The sequence below is a fragment of the Mustela lutreola genome, chromosome 1, assembly GCF_030435805.1.
Source record: "Mustela lutreola isolate mMusLut2 chromosome 1, mMusLut2.pri, whole genome shotgun sequence".
Lineage (NCBI taxonomy): Eukaryota > Metazoa > Chordata > Mammalia > Carnivora > Mustelidae > Mustela > Mustela lutreola.
Window position 1 is genome coordinate 288,865,722 of NC_081290.1, and position 10,388 is coordinate 288,876,109.

Here is a 10,388-nt window from a genome sequence, read left to right on the forward strand (position 1 = left end):
CCCGGCCAGAGCACACACAGGCAGGGACGTGAGCGGCCAGAGCCCCCGGACGCAGCGGATAGCCGTGGGAGCTGCCGCGGGCCCTGCAGCACTGGGTCCCACCCGCCAATGTGGGACGCTGTCCCGCGAGGTAGTGACTCCACCCTGGGTGCCCCCACAGTGGAACCGAGCGTCAAGCCTCAGGGGTCCCGTGCAGGGATGTCCCCAGGACGCCGTGCACAGTGACCCAAAGCCGGACCCACGTGTGCGCCCACAGCAGATGGGACACACGAGCGGAGGCGTCCATCCCTTTGAGGGGCTGCTGAGTGGTTAGAAGAAAGGGCTCGGGGACACCATAAACACGCGGAGTGGGGTCGGCGGACACGTGGCCTAGAACTCCAGACATCAACGTTCATCAGTGGGGGCACAGGTCAGGACAGCGGGTCTTTGAGGGGAGGGCTTGCCGTTTGCGGAGGGGGTGTGGGCTCCGGGTTCGGTGAGGGGCCGCTCGGCACCAGACGCAAGCAGTGGGGGCTGCGCGGGGCTCCCTTTGCAGAGCGTCCTGGTCTGTGGGCTCGCGGGTTTCCCGTGGGGCCGGCACGCTTCACAGAAGCACAGTGGGTTCAAAACCAGATGCCGGGCGAGCGCTCCTCTGCTTCTGTCCTGAATCCGCGGGAAAACCCACGAGTCCACTCAGCAAGTTTGTGGGGCACCTGTTACGTCTCAGGGGCTCTTCAAGGCATGGGGGAGACAGGAGGATAGAAGGTTCGTGCTTTTACTGAGCCTCCCCGCGGGGCAGGGGGCGCGGGGAGGCCCAAGGGTGAGAAAGGGCGGCAAGCGGAACAGAAGGTCCGGGAACGGGGCCGGTGGGCCAGGAAGGAAGGAAAGGGGCAGGCCGAGCGGGGTGAGCTGAGCAACGGCGACATTTCCGGAGTTAGGACCCTGCTGAGACCGTGTCACTTGAGCAAAGGTTGGAAGGAGGTGAGGACATCGAGGGACAGACAGGGCAGAAGCCCAGGGCACGAGCTGGGCTGCGGGCGGAACGCCAGGCGGGAGCTGGAGACTCGGGAGCCAGAGGGGCAGTGAGAGAACCCAAGGTCCCAGTGGGGATCAGGCAGGTCTGGTCTCGCAGCCCGAGGACACGGGGTCTGTCGTGAGTGGGACGGGCTGCCCGGGAAATATGTAGGGCAGAAAACTGACAGACCAGCAAGCACACGAGGGTCCCGTGGTGACAGCAGGCTGGTGAGGGACGGGGGAGGAGCTCCCGGACCCAGGCCTCACCAGGCGGGTGGAGCGCCCAGGGTGGAAGCCAGCAGACGCTGGGTGAAGCAGAGCACCAGGGGCCGCCCCAGGCTGGCAGACCCGCTTCCAGGCACCCCGCCCCGCCAGACTGCAGGAGCCCCTACAGCCTTAGGGTAGTGCAGACAGCCCTGTAGGGACGGAGGGCCGGGCGGGAACACCAAGTCCTTAAGAGAATAATAAAAATTTTAAAATCATGCATTTGTTCCTTCGATTAAAAAAATTAATTTTAGTATACTAAATAATAAAATTAGTCTAAAAATTAATTGGAAATTAGCAGTCTTAATCTGCTGGAAGAAGCCGGATCCTAGGCAGTAAATCAATGAGCCCTGACTGCAGGCCACGGGCCCCTCCCCAAAGGGCCGCTGAGAAGCCAGGCCCATGGGGACGGGGCCATGGGGGCCATGGGGGCTCCTCTCCCCTCGAGGCCCACTCATGGTCAGCATGAAAGACAGGTGACCAGTTCCTAGGAATGCCAAGAAGCAGAACAGGCCAGAGCTCGGTTTCTAATTATAGGGGCCACGGAGAGCGGAAGACACCACATTTAGAACGTGGTGCAGCCAGAGCCAGTGAAAGGCACAGGGAGAAAGTCACCAGTCGGCAGGAGTGGCACAACAGGAATTAGGAAGTGACCGTGTGTCCAGCACCTCACCTGACCCTGGGCAGGTGTATAAAGGGCCCCAGCCCAGGAGGCTCCACACCTGAGCACCTGTCCTCCGTACCTGCTCCTCTGACCTGCTCCACCCTCAACCCACCAGAACCATGGGCTGCTGTGGCTGTTCCGGGGGCTGTGGCTCCAGCTGTGGGGGCTGTGGCTCCGGCTGTGGGGGCTGTGGCTCCGGCTGTGGGGGCTGTGGCTCCAGCTGTGGGGGCTGTGGCTCCGGCTGTGGGGGCTGTGGCTCCGGCTGTGGGGGCTGCGGCTCCGGCTGTGGGAGCTGTGGCTCCAGCTGTGGGGGCTGCGGCTCCGGCTGCTGTGTCCCTGTCTGCTGCTGCAAGCCCGTGTGCTGCTGTGTGCCAGTCTGTTCCTGTTCCAGCTGTGGCTCCTGTGGGGGCTCCAAGGGGTGCTGTGGCTCGTGTGGGGGCTCTAAGGGGGGCTGTGGCTCCTGTGGCTGCTCCCAGTCCAGCTGTTGCAAGCCCTGCTGCTCCCAGTCCAGCTGCTGTGTCCCCTGCTGCTCCCAGTCCAGCTGTTGCAAGCCCTGCTGCTCCCAGTCCAGCTGTTGCAAGCCCTGCTGCTCCCAGTCCAGCTGTTGCAAACCCTGCTGCTCCCAGTCCAGCTGCTGCAAGCCCTGCTGCTCCCAGTCCAGCTGCTGTGTCCCCTGCTGCTCCCAGTCCAGCTGCTGTAAACCCTGCTGTTCCCAGTCCAGCTGCTGCAAACCCTGCTGCTCCCAGTCCAGCTGCTGTGTCCCCATCTGCTGTCAGTGCAAAATCTGAGATATGAGCACAGGCTCAGAGGGGCTCCTGGCTTCTGACCACGCGTGATGACTCATCCCATAGCCCCAACACACTGTTCTGCGTCCATCCCCTTCATGAATGACACAGACTGAATCTTCAGGACCAGACATCCTGTTCCACGTTTCCCTAGGGAGAAGGGGGTCTCCCTCATACTCTGATCCATCCATGGACCAGATTTGACCAAAGAGAAATGTCCTCCTTGCCAACTTGACTTTGCTGTCCGCAGGCTCCTTGGTCACGGAGCCTCAGAAAACCCACCTCTCGTGCGCTGACTAGGTCCCAGTGCTGTCCCAGCCAGGCCCCCTTCCCCACCTCTTCCTGCTCAGCCCTCCTCCCCACCTTGGCTGGTGCTGATCCCTAGAGCGCGGCTGCCCAGATCCAGCACCCACACTTCCCCCCCTCCCCGGGCATCTCCCCTGACACCAGCTCCTCCTGACGCTGGGTCTGGTAAATCTGACCGTGAACTTTGTGAGGCTTCCACATAAACCAATCCTCCAAGATCAGGTCTCATTCTTACAGCTGTGGTGCACCCGGTGGTGGAGACCAGGGCGCACTGGCTCGGTGCCTGGGGACACTTGTATTTAGTGCACAAGCTTCTCAGAGTTTATCCGGAGAAAGGACTGGATGCTCACAGATTTCGTGGGTAAGGTTGGTTCACACAAAGTTATCTAGAAGAGGATGGATTAGGAACCACCTGAAATTGCAGGACGGATGCTCGTCTGTGTGATGGGGAGGACGCGGGGCGCATCCGGCGAGAAGGACCCCAGGCAGCCGGGGCAAATGCCTGTGCTTCTTTACGGCCTGGGGATGCGGTTTTCTTACTACACAACGGAAAAAAAGCCGCGACACGAGACGTTACAGAGCTGTGATCACGGCCGTGTGTGCCACACAGATGGATGATGATAATCTTTAAGAATCTCATGTTTAATATTAAAAATTAATAAACTTTAACAAGTGCACAGGGGCGGGACCCACGAGCCTTCCTTGCGGTGAAGCGGCTTACGCAGCGACGAGCTCTGGGGGCTGGGAGCTCTGGGACAGGCCCTTCCACACTCAAATCCACAGCAAAGCACGGAACAGACACACAGCGCCCAGGTGCTGTTCTCCGACCCACAGGGAGAAACAGCTGCGCCCGGCCGGTGCTGGGAACCACAGCGGACAGCAGGAGCCTGCGGTCCTCGGCAGAGCACCGCCCCCCCACGCCCCGACACTCCGTTTCGGGCGGACCCTGCCCTTCTGAGCCTCTGTTGGCCTTGGCAACACCCAAGAAGAGTGAGGCTGCTTTTCAAGAGGGCCCTGGAAGCTCCTGTGAGACCCAATCCACTTTCCGCTCAAAGTTAGGAAACCGTTAGTGGGGCTACAGCGGGTCAGGCCTAGCGCCCGGGGGCAGGTGACACAGACACGGCAGAGCCAGTGCCCAGGAAGGCAGGGGTTGTCGGGGAGGCTCGCGCGGGGGACCGGTGTGCTCCCAGCAAGGCTGGACGCCCCTCTGGGCCGGGGCACGAGCTGGCATCACTCACGGGCGACCACCGTCAGCCAAGTGAGTGTGTGAGGACGCGTGGCCGGCAGCGTGGCCTTTCCCGTGGCCGCGAGCCAGCAGCGCGGCTGTCCCCGCGGCGCCACACGGCGCCAGGACGGGAAGGGGGCCGCGTCTCCCCGCTGGCTCCGGGTCCTCCGCGCAGAGGCCGGGGAATCAACAGGGATTAGGACCCGCACGCGGGGGACCCCCGTAAGACATCCGAGAGGGACAAAACTCATTGGTCACCAGGAGAGTCGGCCTCGCAGCCGCACGCGGACCCGAGGGAGCCCTGGAGGCGCTGAGTCAGCGGCCGCAGCAGAGACGCGCGCGGCGGGGCTGAGCCTGCGGGACCCGCGAGAGCGCGGCGGATCCCAGCGCCCCGGCGCCGTCCACCGCGTGTCCACCCACCTGCGGGGACCGCAGCTCCGCGGCGGCGCGGGGCAGGGCACGGACGCGCGTGGACGCGGCGCCCCCTCATCCAGCCTGGGAACCGTCCAAGGACCCGCCGCAGGCAGAGCGCGCAAGGAAACGCCCCTGGAGTCGCGGAAAGCGAGGGGCTGGGGCGGGACGGGAACAGCGGAGGACCGAGGACGCCCCGCGGGAAGGGGGCGAGCCCGTGGGCAGCGCTCGCGGGAGGCCGCCGGCGGCCCGTGCGGTCCGCGGCACGGCTTCCCCCGGCCGCTCGGAAGCTCCGCGTCTGCCTTCGCACCCGGATCTGGGCCTCACGCTGTTTCAGGGTCGGGTCAGCCTCGGGGCTCCAGGCTCTGCGGGGAGCTGGCGAGGACTCCCCGCGCCTGGAGCCCCTCCCCCGCCGTCCCCTTGCCCTGGACCGCAGCCTGCCACCTGCCTGCCGGGGTCCCGGCTGCTCAGTCCCCTTCAGCGCGTCTCTAAAAACCACAGCTGCTGAGGACGCTTCTGAATCCTGTGCCCGTGACCTCTGGGGACACCCGTCTCAGCCACACCTGGGGAGGTGCGGTCCTACCCAAGGCCCTGCAGACCAGGATAGCCGTAGTCCTACTACCTCTGGCAAATAAGTCAACTTCTCGTAACAAAATAAATGTGTTTCATTTAAAACAAAACAAAAAACAAAACAGAAAAAAAACTTTTTTTTGCCAAATAAAAAAATCCATCTTAATACATATAAGGAATTTCCAGAGACCCCCTACCATCGCCCAATAGCCCAGCTATCTTGAAAAAGAACAAAGTTTAAGGACTCATACTTCTTGATTTTAAGACTTACTATGAAGTACAGTAATCATAACAGTGTGACGCTGGCTTATAGACCAGGGCCAGAGAGCGCGCGGCCCAGAAGTCGCCCTCCCCTCACACGGCCGGGCCCTGGTCTTCAACGGGAGTGCCAAGACCAGTCAGTCACAGCAAATGGTTCTGGGATGACTGGGTGTCCACAGGCGGAGGACAAGAGTGAAGCTGGACCCCCACCCTCATACCATATACAAAAATTAACTCAAAATGGATCAAAGATTTAAATGTAAGAGCTAACACTATAAAATGCAGAGGAAAACATCTATGTAGTCAAAGCACACCACCAAGAGAGTGAAAAGATAACCCACAAAAAGGAAGACGATATTTGCATATCGTATATCAGATAAGGGCTTAATATCCAGAATACTAAAAGAACTCCTACAACCGAACAACAACAACAAAAAAAAAAACCTAATTAAAAAATAGGTAAAAGATTGAACAGGCCTGGTTCCAAAGAAGACACCACTGACCCGTCAATGTCATTAAGTGTTTGAAACCCTTAGCCATCACAGACATACAAATCAAAACCACAATGAGATGCCACCTACAGCCGCAATGGCAGGTGACAATTTAAAAAAAGAAAGAATTAGGACAAGCGTTAGGGAGCAGGATTCGGAGCCCTCGTGCACAGCTGGCAGGAAGGAAAACGGGGCTGTCGCTGTGCAAACAGCAGGGCAGTCCCTCTAACTGTTACACACAGAATTGCCATCTGACTCAGCAGTTCTGCTCCCCAGTGTTTCCCCAAAGGAAGCAAGGGCAGAGCACAGACACTTGACACCCAGAGTCACAGGGGCAGTGTGCGCAGCAGCCAAATGTGGAAACCACCAAAGAGCCCATCAACAGAAAACAGGTAACAAATGTGGTCTACCCACATGTGGAACGTTATTCATCCATAAACAAGAACAGGACCCTGAGCCCTGCTACAATGTGAGCGAGCCGGGAACATGACCCGCCGAGTGCAATAAGTTGGTCACTAAAGGATGAACGCTGTCCTACTTAGTGCGTATGAAATAGCTAGAATGGGCAAATTCCTGGAGGTTGAAAGTAGATTAGAAGCTATCACGGCTAGGGAGGGGGGACATGGGGAGTTACTGCTTAATGGGGACAGAATTTTTCTCCGAAGTGATGAAAGAAATCCAGAAATGGGGGAGAGGTGATGATTCCAGAACATCGTTAACATACATAAAGCCACAGAATTGTAGGGGTAAAATTATTTTAAAATATTACTTTAAAACAACAATAAGTCAACCAGATATCTTATTTAGATATTATGATTCCCCTGGTATTTTGGTGGGGACTGCATTAAAGGTAGATTGCTGTGGGTAGTATAGGCATTTAAACAAGCCCTATTAATATACCGATGGCATTTCTCACAGAGCTGGAACAAGCAATCCTAAAATTTGTATGGAACCAGAAAAGCCCAAAATAGCCAAAGGTATGTTAAAAAGGAAAACCAAAGCTGAGGAGGAGTCAAGATGGCAGAGGAGCAGCAGGCTGGGACGCCTTCAGGTAGCGGGAGACCGGCTAGAGAGTTGTCAGACCATTGCAAACACCTACAAATCCAAGAGCAGCACCAGAAAATCCACCACTTTCTGAAAGGTAGCACCTGCGGAGAAGCCACTCCAAAGCGATGGGAAGACAGACCGAGGGGGGAGGGGCCGCTCCCAGCAAGTGGTGGAGCAACGGAGCACAAAATCAGGACTTTTAAAAGTCTGCTCCACGGAGGGACATTGCTCCAGAGGCTAAGCCAGGGTGAAGCCCACACGGGGTCAGCTGGCCCCAGGTTTCATGGGGTCACAGAAGGACCGGGGGTGTCTGAGTGTCACAGAGCTCGCAGGTATTAGAGCAGGGAAGCCAGCTACAGAGACGGAGCCAAGGAGTGAGCTCTCAGCTCGGGGTTACCTTGAACTATAATCCATGGCACAGGCCACTGCTCTGTGAGCGGAGACCCCACAAGATCCTGCGAGACCCCTGGAAGAGTGCAGGGGTCTGCGGGGTTTGGAAACTCCAGGCGGATCTGTGTGCCAGACACAGAGACACTTGGTCACAGGCTGGATGAGCTCGGAGCGTGGCCGGAGGTCAGGGAGACGGGAGTGAGTGAGCCCTCTCCGAGGGCGCACTGAGTAGTGGGGCCCAGGCTCTTGGCTCCTCCAGGCTGGGGATTGGGCGGTTGCCATCTTCATTCCTGTCCTCTGGAGCTCTATGGAACGCGTTCAGGGAACAAAAGCTCCCGAAAGCAAACCCGAGATTACTTAGCCCAACCCCTGGCAAGGGCCGTGCATTTCCGCTGCGGGCAAAGACACTCGAGAATCACTACCACAGCCCCCCACCCCAGAAGATCAACAAGAAATCCGGCCAAGACCAAGTTCACTGACCAAGGAGAACAGCGGAATTCCAGAGGAGGAGAAACCAAAGCATGGAATTCATGGCTTTCTCCCCATGATTCTTTAGTCTTGCAATTAATTAATTTTTTTATTTTATTTTTTTTCTTCTGCTACATTTTTTAAGCTTTTACCGTTTTCTCTCTTAACATTTTTTAACTGGTTTATCTTAACAATACCTTTCATTTAAAAAATAATAATAATAATCTTTTTTGAACCTTCATTCTTATATTTTATCTTTCATTGTATCTAACTTTAGTTTTTGTATAAACAAAGGGTTTTTTCTTCTAAAAAATTTGGGGTACAACTTCTTCTAATAGATCAAAATATGCCCTAAATCTAGCTCCAGGCTTGTTCTATCTCCAGCCCCAGAAAATTCTCACCACTTTCTTTTCCTTTATTCTCCCAACCAACTCCTTATCAACTCCTTTTTTAGAAAGTTTAAAAAAAATTTTTTTTCATCTTTATGGGCATGTTCCATCCCTTCATTGTGTTTACCCTTATATATGCTTTTCATTCTTTAAAATTTGGGGAGTAGTTTCTTCTAAGAGACCAAAATACTCCCAAAATTAAGTGGGTGACCCTGTTCTAGTCACCAATCTAATATATATATATTTTTTTCTTTTTTTATATTTTTTCTTTATTTTTTTTTTATTTTTTTTCTCTGAACTTCTTTTTATCCCCTTTCTCCCCTCCACAATTTGCGGTCTCTTCTGATTTGGTTAAAGCACATTTTCCTGGGGTCTTTGCCACCCTTTTAGTATTTTATTTGCTCCTTCATATATTCTTATCTGGACAAAATGACAAGACAGAAAAACTCACCACAAAAAAAATAAAAGGCAGTACCGAAGGTTAAGGACCTAATCAATACAGGCATTGGTAATATGTCAGATCTAGAGTTCAGAATGATGATTCTCAAGGTTCCTTATGGGCTTGAAAAAGGCACGGAAGATATTAGAGAAATCCTCTCCAGAGAGATAAAAGCCCTTTCTGGAGAAATAAAAGAACTAAAACCTAACCAAGTTGAAATCAAAAAAGCTATTAATGAGGTGCAATAAAAAATGGAGGCTCTCACGGCTAGGATAAATGAGGCAGGAGAAAGGATTAGTGATATAGAAGATAAAAATAACAGAGAATAAAGAAGCTGAGCAAAAGAGGGACAAACAGCTACTGGACCACGAGGGGAGAATTTGAGAGATAAGTGACACCGTAAGACAAAGCAACATTAGAATAATTGGGATTCCAGAAGAAGAAGAGAGAGGGGAGCAGAAGGTATATTGGAGAGAATTATTGTAGAGAATTTCCCTAATATGGCAAAGGGAACAAGCATCAAAATCCAGGAGATGCAGAGAACGCCCCCTCAAAATCAATAAGAATAGACACCGTGTCACCTAGTAGTAAAATTTGCAAGTCTTAACAACAAAGAGAAAATCCTGAAAGCAGCCTGGGAAAAGAAGTCTGTAACATACAATGGTAAAAAATATTAGATTGGCAGCATACTTATCCACAGAGACTTGGCAGGCCAGAAAGAACTGGCATGATATATTCAGAGCACTAAATGAGAAAAACATGCAGCCAAGAATACTATATCCAGCTAAGCTATCACTGAAAATAGAAGGAGAGATTTTAAAAAAAAGTTTCCATAACAAACAAAAACTGAAAGAATTTGCAAACACCAAACCAGCTCTACAGGAAATACTGAAAGGGGTCCTCTAAGCAAAGAGAGACCCTAAAAGTAGTAGATCAGAAAGGAAAGACAGGAGACAATATACAGTAACATTCACCTTACAGGCAATACAATGGCACTAAATTCATATCTCTCAATAGTTACCCTGAACGTAAATGGGCTAAATGCCTCCAATCAAAAGACACAGGGTATCATAATGGATAAAAAAACAAAACCCATTAATATGCTTCCTACAAGAAACTCATTTTAGACCTGAAGACACCTCCAGATTTGAAGTGAGGGGGTGGAAAATTATTTACCATGCTAATGGACAACAGAAGAAAGCTGGGGTGGCAATCCTTATATCAGATCAATTAGATTTTAAGCCAAACACTATAATAAGAGATGAGGAAGGACACTATATCATACTCAAATGGTCTGTCCAATAAGAAGATCTAAAATTTTAAAAATCTATACCCCTAACATGGGAGCAGGCAACTATATAAACCAATTAATAACAAAATCAAAGAAACACATTGACAATGATACAATAATAGTAGGGGACTTTAACACTCCCCTCACTGAAATGGACAGATAATCCAAGCAAAAGATCAACAAGGAAATAAAGGCTTAAACAACACACTGGACCAGATGGATGTCACAGATATATTCAGAACATTCCATCCCAAAGCAACAGAATACACATTCTTCTCTAGTGCACATGGAGCATTCTCCAGAATAGATCACATCCTAGGTCATAAATCAGGTATCAACCAGTATCAAAAGATTGGGATCATTCCCTGCATATTTTCAGATCACAATGCTCTGA

At 52.9% G+C, this 10,388-nt stretch overlaps 1 pseudogene; it reads right to left on the minus strand.

The window, feature by feature from the left end:
- Positions 1–1,822: 1,822 nt before the first annotated feature.
- On the minus strand, positions 1,823–2,897 carry LOC131812959 (putative uncharacterized protein DDB_G0291608; annotated as a pseudogene).
- Positions 2,898–10,388: the final 7,491 nt, after the last annotated feature.